Source organism: Dendrobates tinctorius, unplaced genomic scaffold, assembly GCF_039654945.1.
Source record: "Dendrobates tinctorius isolate UK_male_01 unplaced genomic scaffold, ASM3965494v1 ptg000089l, whole genome shotgun sequence".
Taxonomy (NCBI): Eukaryota; Metazoa; Chordata; class Amphibia; order Anura; family Dendrobatidae; genus Dendrobates; species Dendrobates tinctorius.
The window spans coordinates 25,341,669-25,353,692 of record NW_027361757.1 but is presented as its reverse complement, the minus strand read 5'-3'; positions in this window follow the sequence as shown (position 1 = coordinate 25,353,692).

Genomic DNA, 12,024 nt, shown 5'->3' with positions numbered 1-12,024 from the left:
AGCATGTGCTTAAGTTCTGTGTTCATCCATCTTAGCTTCCTTAAATGATTCCTATTCTTCCCTCTTTTCGGATTGTTAACAATTGTGCTTTGAGAATTTCATTTTTCAAGATTTCCCATCCTTCCTGGACATTTTTGTCTTTTAGGATATCCAGCCATTGGATCCCTCCAATTCTCTTTCTGAATCCCTTAAAATCTGCCTTTCTGAAATCTAACCTTGATGTCTGAGTCTTCACAGGTCTTCCGCCTCTAGTTATCCAAAATTCTAAAATAGCATGGTCGCTACAACACAACACAACACAGTTCCACTCCAGGCCAGCAGGGGGAGCTCTGACCCAGGATTGAGGGGAGGAGTGCTCTCTGTGGGCCAGGAGGAGGAGATGGTTAGTTAGTCTGCGGAGGGTGAAGTGTGCAGACGTGGAGAGCGAAGCTGGAGGTTGAGCTGAAGAGGGCGAGCTCCCTCAGCTTGAGAGCGCATGAACTGGAGCCTGGTCTCCACAGTGGTACGGATACTAACGGTCCTGCCACAGACACCAGAGGAGTAGGAGGCTGTAAATGCCCTACTCTCATCTAAGACTTGAGGCACAACAGCAAAATGGATAGAGAGCCAGGAGTGAGCGTCCCTAATCAGGCTACAGCTGTCTGTCATACAAGTAGAGTTCTAGGAACATCTGACAGGAGGAACTTCAGAGTAACTGAGTACTGGAGTGCTTCACACCACACAAGTGCTAGGAAGGAGACTGCACAGCCCATCTGTGAGAGAGAATCCCTGAGTTGCTTCCAGGCTAGCCTGCTCCATTACCATCTGTAATCAGGACCCTGGACTGCAGTTATCAAGTAAAGGTACAGAAATTGCACCCCGCTGTGTCTTGTCTGCTTCCTACCCCGTCGGCACTGCTACATCCCCATGCCAACCACATCTACACTGCCCTGGGACTACAGCTCCGCCTGTGGGGAGCTACACCATCTTTGCTGCACCACACCATTAGTCCCAGCGGATCTTCATGCAACATCGGCTTAACACCTCCCTTGCCGAACACCACAGGTGGCGTCACCAACTATTACATTAACCACAAACCACTATTGATTTAGGCGCCCAGGGCCATGGACCGGGTCACCGCTGCCGCGACACATCCCCCTGACACCGGCCCGGTACCGAGTACCCCACAGCCCTGGGAGGGCGACCCATTCACAAACTAGATGACCAGTGGGAAGCAGAGTCATACACCGTGATACCTTCAGACTTTAATAACACCAAAGTATGTATCATCAGCAAAGATGGAGGAGAAACCTTCGAAGCAGTCTCAAGAGATCATCTAAAGATGTGCCCTGATCAATTGAAGGACAAGAAAGAAGTCCAAGACACTCCACAACCCATAGTAGAGGTGGAAGAAAAGATTCAAACTATACTTGGAGAATTTCCTCGGATGTGGACACAAGTAAATCAGGCAATAGTAGTACCAGTACTAACCTTTCATCAGCCTACTGCACCAGAAGAAGAGACTCTAAATAAAATGGCTCCAGTAACAAATACCACATCTGCAGAGGAATGCGGAAATCTGTCCCCTAGAGAGAAGGCAGTCTAGAATACCGATCTTACACAAGTCTACTCCCACCTAGCCAGAATCCTACTCCACAATGATGAGGGGCAACACCCCGAAACAGCTGTCTGTGGATGTATACCTGGCCTTGGTATTTCCCTTGTCATATCTGTAAACTCGTAAAGAGCTGGATATTGACTTAAAGGGCCGCTTAATATGGTGGTAATGGTGGTTTCCGAAAGGAGCCACCCCTTGGCTGGGTCCTTCCCTGGAGGAAGATCTGGCTAGTCCCATGTTTGAGACTCTTAAATGAGGCTCCACAGACATTATTTGCATATTCGTATTTCCCAGGGAGCATTGCACCTAGGATTTCACTGATTGAGCGCCTTTGCTGGCTGCCGCAGTGTTTTCTTTGACTGGTCTCCCTGAGGTCAGTGATTGTTTTGTGATGTTGGTCTACTAGGAATTGCTCCCACCTAGCCAGAATCCTACTCCACACTGATGAGAGGCAACACCCCAAAACAGCTGTCTGTGGATTGATACCTGGCCTTGGTATTTCCCTTGTCTGATCTGTAAACTTGTAAAGAGCTGGATATTGACTTAAAGGGCCACTTAATATGGTGGTAATGGTGGTTTCCGAAAGGAGCCACCCCTTGGCTGGGTCCTTCCCTGGAGGAAGATCTGGCTAGTCCCGTGTTTGAGACTCTTAAATGAGGCTCCACTGACTTTATTTGCATATTCGTGTTTCCCAGGGAGCATTGCACCTAGGATTTCACTGATTGAGTGCCTTTGCCGGCTGCCGCAGTGTTTTCTTTGACTGGTCTCCCTGAGGTCAGTGATTGTATTGTGATGTTGGTCTACTAGGCAGTGCTCCCACCTTGCCAGAATCCTACTCCACACTGATGAGGGGCAACACCCCAAAACAGCTGTCTCTGGATGGATACCTGGCCTTGGTATTTCCCTTGTCATATCTGTAAACTCGTAAAGAGCTGGATATTGACTTAAAGGGCCACTTAATATGGTGGTAATGGTGGTTTCCGAAAGGAGCCACCCCTTGGCTGGGTCCTTCCCTGGAGGAAGATCTGGCTAGTCCCGTGTTTGAGACTCTTAAATGAGGCTCCACGGACTTTATTTGCATATTCGTGTTTCCCAGGGAGCATTGCACCTAGGATTTCACTGATTGAGTGCCTTTGCCGGCTGCCGCAGTGTTTTCTTTGACTGGTCTCCCTGAGGTCAGTGATTGTATTGTGATGTTGGTCTACTAGGCAGTGCTCCCACCTTGCCAGAATCCTACTCCACACTGATGAGGGGCAACACCCCAAAACAGCTGTCTCTGGATGGATACCTGGCCTTGGTATTTCCCTTGTCATATCTGTAAACTCGTAAAGAGCTGGATATTGACTTAAAGGGCCACTTAATATGGTGGTAATGGTGGTTTCCGAAAGGAGCCACCCCTTGGCTGGGTCCTTCCCTGGAGGAAGATCTGGTTAGTCCCGTGTTTGAGACTCTTAAATGAGGCTCCACGGACTTTATTTGCATATTCGTATTTCCCAGGGAGCATTGCAGCTAGGATTTCACTGAGTGAGCGCCTTTGCTGGCTGCCGCAGTGTTTTCTTTGACTGATATCCCTGAGGTCAGTGATTGTTTCGTGATACAAGTCTACTTATAGCGTAGTGACTAATGCACCAACAGTAGACATTAGAGAACAGGTCAGGTCATCAGAACTACCTATACTGCGTAGATCCACTCGTAGTACCAGAGGTCAGTTCCCTGCCCGTTACAGAGATTACATAATGTAAATAAAGTAATAAGAATGTATAGTAGTAACCGCTAAGCATGAGAGCCTACAGAGACTTACTGTATGAACTTTTTTAAGTATTCACAATAACCAGTTAAAGGACAATTGGGCCACAGGACTATGTGTGGTCAGAACTGTATTTGTAAATAGTTACTGCAAAAAGGCCTTGGAAATAAGCCGCCGGCGTGGCCGAAAAACAGGCCCATCTACAGAGTGCCCTGTAGCCACACCCAGGGAAGACACACAAAGTGGGTTAAGGTGGTTCCCACCATCCAAACTCCAGGTACAAGCACAAAGACAATTCCTGGACAGCAGCTTAAGGACTGGTCGCTGCACTAACTGTGCATTGTTTTCTTTTCTCTTGTCTGATTTTTGATAATTTTTAAATTTTTAAGACTTTGTAGATTTGCATTAATTGTTGTTGTTAACAATTCTTGTTATATTTTTCCTCAGTCCAGGAGTACTGAACTTAACTGGGGGGGAATGTAACACCCCAGAGTCCGGTTGTCACAGTGACATTACCTCCCTCTAATGGGTAAAGTCATGCTTAGAGGCAGAAAGGGACCCCATGCCAGGCAGCATAGATTTAATCACAATTTCCTGCTGCACGTCAGAAAAGGGAGCTGCCTTATAAATTCTGGCCAGCAGAGGGGGTTGGTGAGTCAGCTAGAAATCAGCTGAGGGGGTTGTCATGGAATCGAAGCAGCTGTGAGGAAAGATGACAGTTACAATGTGAGGAGGTGAGGTAAAGAGATCTTTCTGGAAGATCCTGTCAGTTCAAGACAGGCAGCTGATCTGAGAGGAGCTCGATAGGCAGAGCTGATCTGTGAAGAGGGAAAAGACAAGAGCAGAGACTGAGAGACTCTAGGGAAGCTAAAATACTGCATATAGCAGACCCCTGAGTGAAGAGCTAATAAAGAGAAAAGGGACATCAGAGTCCTAGGCTGACAGGAACTGTACGCCCTGATAGCCGAATCTGAAAGTACAGGGGATTGTAAATTCCTGTGCACATTGATCACCTGAGGGTACAGCAGTGGATAAGGAGCCCGGGGCTGACGGTGAAGAGAACAGTACCCGTGGAATAGGTTAACTCTGACAGCCATACAGGTTAGTGAAACCATCACAAATAGAGGGTCGCAGCATAGTTATATACAGCGGAGACCCACACACAAAGCGCCGAAAGGAAGGTCCTAAATCCCCACTTGGCAAGGTGGATCCCCTGAATGCCTCCAGGCGAGCCGGACTCATTCCATCACCTGTATGTGGTACTCCGGACTGCAACCTATTACCAGTAAAAGATAAAGAAACTGCACCTCTCTGTGTCTTTCTCTCATTTATCTACACCCCAACGTTTACAGCCATTTTTACTATTTATTTACCATCTTTGCCCTGGGACTACAGCCCTACCTGTGGACGGCTACAACATCTTAGCTGCGCCCAACATCCATCCCAGAGAAGCAACACCGTAGCGCTGGTCACCTCTGACTAGAATACCACAGGTGGCGTCACGTATTTCACCATCTAATAACCTTATTTTCATTTTTTTTACCACATAAATACCACACAACTTTCCCCTATTCCATTTACTGGACGCCTCTGGGCCACGGACCGGGTCGCCGCCGCTGTGACACCGTCCCCCATGGAAGTCGATGGGCCTGATACCGAGTACCCCCAGGCCCCGCGGGGCGCTCCACTTGTAAGGGTCTGCACAATCATATTAATGATTCTGGGGTGAGGGAGGGACGGGAGTAAAAGTTTCTGACAGATTCCATTTAAATGTGCTGTTATCCGCATTTAGAACCATTGGCACACATCAACACTTTTTTTACTATAGGGAAGAGTTGGTAGCTTCACCCATTATCATATTTCTTTCTTTCATTGTAGCAAATGTTTGTTTACTGGCTGTGACCTTTCTTTTCTTTTCCCATGGAAGTTCTTTGTGGCTTTATATAAAACAGATCAGTACTATTTGGCTGCCTGTTCCCCCAACACAAACATGCAAAATTCAAGGGAATGATTGCCATCAGCCTAATGCTTTTATGTAGAATGATCTGTCAACAATTTCCTCACAATTGTGATTTATTTTTAAAAAAAGCGAAAGCCTCCATGGCCACTACAAAGAGAAGCAAACAAAAATGAAAAACAAGGCAAGAATATTTGAACATTTAATAAAATATAACAGTTTAGCAGGAATGACCTTCAATATTATCAGTGCCGAAATTACTTTTATTTTATCGCAAAATCTGAGATATGGTTAAACATTGCCTCCAGTGTAGACGTTAAGTTAAAACAAAACAATTGGAAATTTTTATATGTGGTACATGTAGCGGTTTTATTTGTGGTTTTTACTTTCTTTTGTTTTTTTGAGTGGCACTTTCTTTGTACAGTATTTTTTTTTGTTTTATTTTCAGTTCGTCATCATAAGGTGATGAGTAGAGATGAGTTGATCTATTGAAATGACAATTTGCCATCTTTGACGAATTTCGCCCAAAATTTTGATTTGCGGTGAATAAATTTGAGCGAATCTCAATACTGGAAAGCTTGTAATTGTTTGGCAAATACAAGTGGGAGAGAAGAGAGAATTGGCCGGAGCTGAGCCTCCCCACCCTCCCAAAGGAGGCATAGGCGGAGGCTAGCATGACGGGTGGGTGGTCAGGCACAAAGGGGGAGTACCTATGAGGAGGGGAGCTGGGGGAGTATATAGTGGAGTGGCAGTGTGTCCCCTTCCTCTTTGGATCCGGCTCCCCAGCAAGAAGAAGACACACAGAGACAGAGACAGGCTCTTACCATGGCCGAGGTGGAGCGGCTTCTGGAGCAGCTGCGGACGGCGGCGCAGTCGCAGCCCCCAGGCTGACTGGCTTCACAGGTGGCGGGGATCATGCCAGGGACCTCCGGGGAGTCGGCTGCAGGAGCGGTGAGGGAGCGTAGCTTCAGACGGGTGAGGCCTCCCAAGCGGCTCTCACCCGATTCAGCTCCCAGGGCCTGCCGGCGCCGCAGGAGCCCCTCCCGGGACCCTCCAGGCCGGGCGCTGCATTCTGCGGTGACTAGACCGCAGCCTACATCCAGACGGGGGGCGGGCCTGTCACGTGCCGGGCGGCAGCAGGCATCAGGAACAGCGGGGGGCCACAGCGGTAGCCTCCACGCCACGCGGCCTGCCTCCCCCTTAAGCAGGGGGGCGATCGTCGGGGGACCATCAGCCTGCAGCCTGGCAGGGCTGCCATCACCGTCCCCTAGCAGTGAGGGGACACTGAGTGCGGCGGGGGACCGCGGCGAGGGGGCCTTGCATTGGCGGTCCGCTTCAGTGGCCGCTTCAGGAGGAGGAGGACGCTTCAGCAGCAGGGTTGCGGCCTGCTCCACTGCAGGGCCGGCACCAGTGATGCCCATGGATGGAGGCGATGGGCTCTTTTCGGGTGGCCTGGAGGCGCAGCGGGGGGCCATACATGCTGCCCTGCTGGATCCAGATGTGGCAGCAGGAACTCAACGCATGGTGTCCTGCCCAGCATCCGTAACCGGGGTCCCGCCATCGAGGTCCCCCGGGGGGCCCAGTCACCCCCATGTGGCTCCAGAGGTCGACAGCAAGCTGGCGAAGTTACATCGGCGGATCCAGATTTTCCGGCTGGAGGGCACACAGCCCCCTCGCAGCCTGGTGAGTATGGCTCTGTGTCCCCTGTTTGTCAGCCCGTTGCGACATCATCTTGGTTAGGTGGGGGGTCGCTGGCAGAATCCCTCGGTGTCAGTGGAGGGTTGGGGTTCGGTGATTTAGCCGCAGGCAGCGGTGTTAGCGATGTGCTTGCGGACATGCGCAATTTGGTGTCATGTCTGGAGCGGGGTTGTGTCACGCCTTCACCGGTAGCAGCTTGGGTTGGGGTACAAGCTGGGAGTCCTGTGTGGTAGAGCGGGTCAGATCTGGTTGGGTGCGCAAGCAAGGCGGTGTCGGTGCAGACGGAGAAGGAAAATGAATGTCGTGTGCATTTGGACGACAGAGCGCATGGGGAGGTGTATGCTTGTTTTGAAGGCCAGTTGGGGGCTCATTTGAAGAAGGAAGTAAAGGAGCGCATTTGCAAGGACGAGTACGTGGAAATATTTTCCTTGTTACCATTAGAGAAATTTAATTTGGATAAGGGTAAGAAGGATGGTTGAAGAAAAGCGCAGGTGGCGTCTGATCCCTCAGACGTTTGTTAATTGGCAACAGGCATTCGCTATTTTGGCAAGTATTATTGGGGAAAAGTCCCCCGATAATTGCTCGGTGTTATTTTGTTACTTTGACGCCATCGGGGAGGCCTATAGGGTTTACGGGGGGGCAGGCTTGGTTGCGTTACGACGAGCAATTCCGGCAGAGGAAGGCTGTCCGTCCGGCTATCCGTTGGGACCAGAAAGACATTGGGTTGTGGATGCGGGTCATAGCTCAAAATAAGTTTGAAAGCTCCTTTCACGGGGGGGGGGGGCTGGGAGTACCAGCAGTTCCGTGTCTCAGGCGGAGGCGGGCAAGGTCAAACGGGGAGTCATAAGTTGGGGGTGTGCTGGCAGTTCAACGACGGCCAGTGTAGGTTCGGGGCAAACTGCAAATTCAAACATCTTTGCTCCAACTGCAATAGCGCTTCCCATGGAGCCGCAAAGTGTTTCAAGTAAGGGAAGCCCAGAACCGGCGGTGGTAATTCCCAAGGGGGAGACTCCAGTGAAGCTGGAAAGGATGGTCCCTTATCTAAATAGATATGGGGACAGGGAGAAGGCGGTGTTGCTGTACACGGGTTTTAAAGACGGTTTTGTTATCCCTCACCCCCCTTTTGCAATTCCGCAGGTTTTCAAAAATCTGCGTTCAGCCCTGTTACATGGCTCGGTGGTCTCAGAAAAACTGTGAAAGGAGGTTTTGTTGGGTCGTATGGCTGGCCCCTTTGTTTCTCCCCCGTTTTCAGATTTGGTGGTTTCCCCTCTGGGAGTGGTTCCGAAGAAAGAGCCAAATAAGTTTCGGCATATTCAACATTTTGTCATACCCACGCGGGGGGTCTGTTAATGACGGTATTGATCCAGAGATCTGTTCGGTGGTTTACTCCTCCTTTGACGAAGCAGCACGGTGGGTGCGGAAATGTGGTCGGGTTGCCCTCATGGCTAAAATGGACGTGGAATCTGCATTTCGTTTGCTGCCGGTCCACCCGGATAGCATGAAGTTGCTGGGTTGCTATTGGGAAGGCATGTTTTTTGTGGACAGGTGTCTACCAATGGAATGTTCGCTGTCCTGTGCGTATTTTGAAGCCTTCAGTTCCTTTTTGGAGTGGATCATGTGTGATGTTTCCGGTTTTGATTCGGTCATTCATTACTTGGATGACTTTTTGTGTGTGGGCCCGGCGGATTCTTCGCGTTGTGAGAGATTGTTACAGACCAATGAGTGGGTGGCGGAGCGTTTTGGAGTTCCACTCGCGCCTGGGAAAACCGAAGGCCCCAGTACATGCTTGCATTTTTTGGGAATTGTCATTGACACCGTGAGTTGGGAGTTCCGGCTGCCTGAGGATAAGTTTGCTGGTTTGCGGGCGGATGTGGTCCGAGCGCGCCGGGTAAAAAAGTTGTCACTGCGTGATATCCAGTCTTTGTTGGGGAAGCTCAATTTTGCATGTCGAGTCATGCCGATGGGGCGAGTTTTTTCACGTCGTTTGGCAAGTGCGACTGCGGGTATTCGAGCCCCGCATCATTTCATCAGAATGTCGGCGGAACTCAGGGCTGATTTGGGAGTCTTTCCTGGAAAGGTACAACGGCCGTTCGTTGGTGATGGAAGAGGTGGTCAGCAGCGACGCATTGGAGTTGTTCACGGACGCAGCTGGCTGTGTCGGATTTGGGGCCTACTTTCGGAGGCAGTGATGCGCGTCCCGGTGGCCCGATGAGTGGATTACGGACGGCTTGGTACGCAACATCACTTTGTTGGAGATCTTTCTGATTCTCGTAGCCATACATTTATGGGGACAGGAGTTTCAGGATCGGCGGATGCGTTTTTATTGCGATAACATGGGCGTGGTGTGCGCGATCAATGGCCTTACTGCATCGTCTCCCCCTGTCGTTCGGGTGTTGCAACAGATGGTTTTACTATGTTTGGACCTGAATGCACACGTGACCGCGACACATGTTCCAGGTGTTAAGAACGATATCGCTGACTCTCTTTCTCGTTCACAGTGGGATCGGTTCCGCTCTTTGGCGCCAGAGGCAGAGATCATGGGTTTAGCTTGTCCGGAGGAGCTGTGGAAAGTGGCTTACGGGCCGCGGAGTCGCTGATCGAGTCGTCTTTAGCTCCAAAAACTTGGGAGGCATACCGGGCTGTATGGGGCAAGTGGGAGGAGCATCTTGCGGCCGGTGCAGCAGTCGGGCCCGGGCTGGATCAGGAGGGAATTTTGTTGTCTTGATTAGGGCGTGGGGCCTCCGAGGGTTGGTCTGGTGTGAAAGCCATGCATATTTTGGCAGGGTTATCTTTTGGTTTCCGTTTGCGCGGTTGCCGCGATTGGACAAAGACATTTTTGGTGAAACAGGCGGCAAAAGGGTTTTGCCGTTTAAAAAGCGGGGGTGATTTGAGGCGTCCGATATCTTTTAACGTACTCGAACGCCTGGGTGGCATTTTGGAGTCGGTGTGTTCTTCACGCTATGAGGTTCTGTTATTTTGCCTAGCCTTTTCGTTGGCATTTTTTGGCGCATTGAGGGTAGGGGAGCTAGTGTCGGGGAACAAAGAGTCAGCTGGGGGTATATTGGCCAGGGACGTTGTGGTTACTGCGCGGGGCATTGAGTTTTGGCTGCGACGGTCTAAGATGGATCAGGCAGGGAAAGGCCGCCGAGTGGTGTTAGGTAGTGTGCCTGGGTCTTTGATGTGTCCCATTCAGTGTTTGCGGGTTTTTTGGGAACTTAGTCCTAGTTTGAGCGGTCCCCTTTTGTGTCACGTTGATGGCTCTAGTTTGTCCAGATACCAATTTGGCGCTGTTTTTGAGAGGTCCATCCTATAGTTGGGTTTGGATGAATCCCGTTTCGCTTCTCATTCATTCAGGATAGGGGCGGCGTCAGAAGCAGCAGTTCGGGGTTTGGATGCAGCTTCGATACAGCGCATTGGCGGTTGGGCGTCTAATCATTACCAAACTTATGTCAGGTTGGTGGGTGGTGATTGGTGATGCAGAGGGTTGCATTCACGTTAATTGAGGCTGGTTTTTGATGTTGGCATTGCCTTTTTTATTTCAGGTGTCGTGCCGTTGCTGGTGTGGATTTTTGGTCATTCCTTCGTTTACTGGGGAGCATTGCGGGCCAATGTCCGGAACGAAGGCAGGTAGCTCGGTTTTTCCAGGAACACGGTCTTGTTGCATTGGTGTGGTTTTAGAGGGATGGAGTGGAGACGGGTTTGGCAGGAAATACGCGAGTGCGTTCTGTTGGACCGAGCTCCAGACATCCTGGTGTTACATGTCGGGGGTAACGACTTGGCGGTTCGTCCCTTCCGGGAATTGATAAGGGACATCAAGCAGGATTGTCTGCGGCTGTGGTTGCTTTACTGAGGGGTCACTATCGTTTGGTCCGACATTGTCCCTCGGAGGCGATGGCGTTCCATGAGGTCTCTCACAAAGGTCAACAAGGCCAGGATAAAAGTGAACAGAGCTGTGTCTTTGTTTGTTATCAGGAATGGGGGAGGAGCTGTGTGACACTTTGATTTGGAAAAGGGCGAGGGTGATTTTTGGCTGGCCGATGGGGTTCATCTGAATTCGGTTGGTTCCGATATTTGGGCTCTCGGTCTCCAGGAAGGTATTGAGCGGGCCATAGCATGGTGTGTTCGGGGGTTCTTGGGCCGTTGAGGTGTTCAAGGGCCCTCGTTGTGGCGGTTTCAAGAGGGGGGGAGTCCTTGAAGTCGGTGGAAATTGGGTTTTGGAGACTCAGTGTCTAGCGTCTCCTTCATTAAAAGGTATGTTGGGGGTGATCTGGTGAAAGGTGGAGGGGGAGTTTCCGACCGAAGTGGTGGATCCCCGAGTAGCTTAGTGGACAATATATATTGGTGTTGGTGCTCCCAAGCCAGTGGGGTAACGGCTGGGAGCAATCATGATGGGTTTTGTCCACAGCATTTTGGGCTTATTCACCAAGATCTTGGGGCTTCAAGGACTCCTTCTCAGTGTCAAGTTATTGTATATGTGATTTATGATTCATTGTTTGCTGTTTGGTGTTTAAATAAAGGCTGCTGTGGCCATAACATTCCAAAGAAATCTCGAGTCTCCGTGTTTTGGTGTAGGTAATGGAGGTGACTCGGGGGGAGTCTAGGGGATGATGGATGCTAGTCTCCCCCGCATGTAGCAAATTGATACTACTAACGTCAACAGAAGACCTGGCTTACTATTAGAGCTCTACAGGAGAGAAAGAAAGAAAAAGAGAGAGTGAGAGAAAGAGAGGACCCACTGACCACAAGAGCTTACACTCTACAGGAGAGAGAAGACCCCACTGACCATAAGAGCTTACACTCTACAGGAGAGAGAGGACCCCACTGACCATAAGAGCTTACACTCTGCAGGAGAGAGAGGACCTCACTGACCATAAGAGCATACACGCTACAGGAGAGAGAGGACCCCACAGACCATAAGAGCTTACACTCTGCAGGAGAGAAGGGACCCCACTGACCATAAGAGCTTACACTCTACAGGAGAGAGAGGACCCCACTGACCATAAGAGCTTACACTCTACAGGAGAG